The sequence below is a fragment of the Elephas maximus genome, chromosome 7, assembly GCF_024166365.1.
Source record: "Elephas maximus indicus isolate mEleMax1 chromosome 7, mEleMax1 primary haplotype, whole genome shotgun sequence".
NCBI lineage: Eukaryota > Metazoa > Chordata > Mammalia > Proboscidea > Elephantidae > Elephas > Elephas maximus.
The window spans coordinates 98,902,445-98,907,194 of record NC_064825.1 but is presented as its reverse complement, the minus strand read 5'-3'; the positions used below and the strand labels follow the sequence as shown (position 1 = coordinate 98,907,194).

The 4,750-nt window shown below is 38.8% G+C and overlaps 1 pseudogene; it reads left to right on the top strand.

Moving 5' to 3' along the window:
- The first annotated feature begins 1,565 nt into the window (after positions 1-1,565).
- Positions 1,566-1,664, top strand: LOC126081332 (uncharacterized; annotated as a pseudogene).
- Positions 1,665-4,750: the final 3,086 nt, after the last annotated feature.

Genomic DNA, 4,750 nt, shown 5'->3' with positions numbered 1-4,750 from the left:
GTTTAAGGATACAGCAATGGGAAAAAAAGGCCAAAATCCCTGCTTGTATGAAGCTTACATTCTTCCTCAAATCATCATCTCCCAAGACCACATGTGGAACACCTCACCAAATTAACTAGTTGTACAAAAGGATGAAATTTGTGTGTGTACATTACTGATACAATGGATTCACACTGTACCTTGATTCTAAAAGGTCCTTATCTTTTTAAAGACATTCCCTCCCACACCAAGGTGTTATCTCAGAGAAATGGAAATGAACCATTTGCTAGAGGAAAAATATGAACTTGGTGTTTATATATCCTTGTACCAAAAGGCTGGAGGTTTGAGTTTACCCAGGGGTGCCTCAGAAGAAAGGCCTGGCAATCTACTTCTGAAAAATCACCTACTGAAAGCTCTATAGAGCATAGTTCTACTCTAACACACATGGGGTCACCAAGAGTCAGAATTGACTCAACAACAACTGACTGTTGGATTTTTATATTATTTATCAGGTTACAATGAGTACCTATTACTTTTGTAACTATAATGCCATAATCTTTTTTTTTTTTTTTTTTGCTGTACTATGCACCTCAATATTCCTGAATAACTGAAGTAAGACAGATGGAGGTGAATGAGGCTCAGAGAAAGACCCTGAGCTAAGAGGAAAGAACAGAATTGCCTCACAGAAACTTCTTCTCCAATACCTAAAGAAATAACAAAAATATTCACTAGTAATAACTGACCAGGAAAGGGGCATAGCCAATATTATAAAGCTCAAAACATGGTAGCTGAGAAAAGAAACAGATTCCGGGTGAAGTTGGATGGCAAGGCTTCTAACGGTAAGCCGTACCCTGACTCTTCAAAAGCTCTGCTGGAAGGCAAGCCAATCCTGAGAATTCTCACATAAAATTCCAAAGCCAGTGAGAAGCAAACTGAGAGAATATCTTTTTTTTTTTTTTCTGGCTGGGAAGTAGTGGAAACAGCTGCAAACAGCTACTTGAGAGAAACAGAAGAAGTGCACAAGGAAGCTGACTTTCACTGACAGAAGTGAGGCACCAGGGCTACATAATGGGCGTAGATCTGAAGGTGGGGGTTATCTATCCATTCATAGGAGACACATCCCCCACCAAACCAGGTGGTGTGAGCCTTGGTGGTTGTTGTGTGTCGCTGAGTCGATTCTGACTCATAGCAACCCTATACAACAGAATAGAACTGCCCCGTAGGGTTTCCTAGGCTGTAATCCTTATGGGAACAGATCGCCAGGTCTTTTCTCCCGAGGAACGGCTGGTGGGTTCAAACGGCAGACCTTTCTGTTAGCAGCCCAGTGCTGAAGCATTGCACCACCAGGGCTCCTTGTGAACCTTGGTGCAGGACAAATAACAAAACCTCAGAAAGGATAGCAGAGCCCAAGCTACTTTAATAAAGATGGCTTCGTATGAGTCTTGCCTGCCCCCAAGCTCTCAGGCTATAGAAAAAATGGATAGCTTTTAAGCTGTGGGCCCTAGGGAAAAATGAATGATACTGTGAAATGAGAGTCAAGACATCACTAACACTGTAAGAGTCAATAGATATAAAATATAATATGAGTGCTTGCTTCAGCAACACATATACTAAAATTGGAATGATACACAGAATATTAGCATGGCCTCTGTGACATGCAAATTCATGAAGCAATCCATATTTCACAATAGCCCAACTGTGCAAATAACTGAAATGTCCATCAAAGACGAAAGGATAAATAAAACATGGTATATACACAGAATGGAAAATTACTCAGCCGTGAAGAGAAATGAAGTCCTCATACATGCTACAACATGGATGAACCTTGAAAACATTATGCCGAGTGAAATATGTCAGGTACGAAAGGACAAATATTGTATAATCTCACTTAAATGAAATAGGCAAGTGTGTAGAGACCAAAGCTTATAAGAGGTTACCATGGGTGGGGGAGTGGGGAAAAGAGGAAGTCACTGCTTAGGGGGGCACTGAGTTTCTGTAAATGGTGGTGGAATAATTTGGAAAAGGGTAATGGTAATGGTTGTACAATATGATGAGCACAATCAATGTCAATGAATTATACTTGTAAAAATTGTTGAATTAGCAAATGTTTTGTTGTATATATTTATATCTCCATAAAAAAGAATATATCTGCATCTACTCTTCATATTTACGACAACAGTGAAAAATCTACTATTTCACAAATTAATGATGTACGTCATCATCAGTGGGACAGAGTGCTCACCTACATTTTCTGGCTCTCAGGTTCTGAGGGACATATATGTCCCACATAATTTCTTTTTAACTTTTGAATATTTATTTATGATACAAATGATAACAGTCCTCAAATCCATTTTATATAGGGCTGAAGAAATTTTGTATAATTTACATTATTTACGTGGATTTGCTTATGTCATTTTTTGATACTTAGAATATTCATATAATAATTACATATTTTATATTGTTTTTATCTCTACATAAACAGAAAGTGATTTTTTTCGACCAGCTCTTTCTTTTAATATCCATTTTGGTATATTGGTTTTGTGTCCTGGATAATACATTTGATCATATGGCTCTCTCTAAAATTTTTAAGCTAATATGAAGATCTCTAAATCAAACTTTTTTTTTTTTTAATAATACTTTAGATGAAGGTTTACAGAACAAGGTAGCTTCTCATTAAACAGTACACACATTGTTCTATAACTTTGGTTAACAACCCCATGACATGTCAACACTCTCCCTTCTCGACCTTGGGTTCCCTGTTACCAGCTTTCCTGTCCCCTCCTGCCTTTTAGTCCTTGCCCCTGGGCTGGTGTGCCCCTTTAGTCTCATTTTGTTTTATCGGCCTGTCTAATCTTTGGCTAAAGGATGAGCCTCAGGAGTGACTTCATTACTGAGCTGAAAGGGTGTCTGGGGGCCATACTCTCAGGGTTTCTCCAGTCTCTGTCAGGCCAGTAAGTCTGGTCTTTTTTTATGATTTAGAATTTTGCTCTACATTTTTCTCCAGCTCTGTCTGGGACTCTATTATGATCCTTGTCAGAGTAATCAGTGGTGGTAGCCGGGCGCCATCTAGTTGTATTGGACTCAGTCTAGTGGTGGCTGTGGTAGTTGTGGTCCATTAGTCTTTTGGACTAATCTTTCCCTTGTATCTTTAGTTTTCTTCATTCCCCCTTGGTCCCAAAGGGGTGAGACGAGTCGAGTATCTTAGATGGCTGCTCACAGGCTTTTAAGACCTCAGGCGCTACTCACCAAAGTAAGATGTAGAACATTTTCTTTATAAATTATGTTATGCCGATTGAGCTAGATGTTCCCTGAGACCATGGTCCCCACAGCCTTCAGCCCAATAATTTGATCCCTCAGGAAGTTTGGATGTGTCTATGGAGCGTCCATGACCTTGCTTTGGTCAAGTGCTGCTGACTTTCCCAGTATGGTGTACTGCCTCACCTTTCACCAGAATTACCACTTATCTATTGTCTATTTCGTGTTTTACTATCCCCATTCTTCCACTCTCTAGTAACCATGAAAGACTGTTTCTTTTTGTGTGTAAACCTGTTCACGAGTTTTTATAGTAGTGGTCTCATACAATATTTGTCCTTTTGTGATTGACTTATTTCACTCAGCATAATACCCTCCAGATTTATCTATGTTGAGAGATGCTTCCCAGATTCATCATCCTTCTTTATGATTGCATAGTACCCCATTGTGTGTATGTACTATAGTTTGTTTATCCACTCATCTGTTGATGGGCATCTAGGTTGTTTCCATCTTTTTGCTATTGTGAACAATGCTGTAATGAACACGGGTGTGCATATGTCTATTTGTGTCATGCTCTTATTTCTCTAGGATATATTCTTAGGAGTGGGATTGCTGGATCATATGGTATCTCTAATTCTAGTTTTTCAAGGAAGCGCCATATCGTTTTCCAAAATGGTGGTACTATTTTGCATTCCCACCAGCAGTGTGTAAGAGTTCCAATCTCCTCGCAGCCTCTCCAACATTTGTTATTTTCTGTTTTTTTTTTTTTTTTTTTGATTCATGCCAGTAATGCCAGGGTGAGGTGGTATCTCATTGTGGTTTTGATTTTGCATTTCTCTAATGGCTAGTGATCGTGAGCACTTCCTCATGTGTCTGTTAGGCACTTGGATGTCTTCTTTGGTGAACTATCTGTTTATTTTCTTTGCCCAGTTTGTAATTGGATTGTTTGTCTTTTTGTTGTAGAGGTGTTGGATTTTCCTATAGATTTTAGAGATTAGACCTTTGTTGGATTTGTCATAGACAAATTTTTTTCCCCAGTCTGTAGGTTCTCTCTTTACTCTTTTGGTGAAGTCTTTTGATGAGCATAAATGTTTAATTTTGAAAAGATCCCACTTATCTAGCTTATCTTCTGGAGTTTGTACGTTGTTAATTATGGTTTGTATCCTGTCAATGTCATGTATTAGGGCCTATAGTGTTGATCCTATTTTTTCTTCTATGATCTTTATAGTGTTTTGTTTTATATTTAGGTCTTTGATCCCTTTTGAGTTAGTTTTTGGGTATGGTGTGAGGTATGGGTCCTGTTTCATTTTTTTGCAGATGGACATTCAGTTTTGCCAGCACCATTTGTTAAAAAGACTGTCTTTTCCCCATTTTATGGACTTTGGGCCCTTGTCAAAGATCAGGTGACTGTAGGTGGATGGATTTACATCTGGGTTCTCAATTTCATCCCATTGGTCAAAGTATCTGTCATTCTACCAGTACCAGGCTGTTTTGACTACTGTAGCTGTACAGTAGCTTC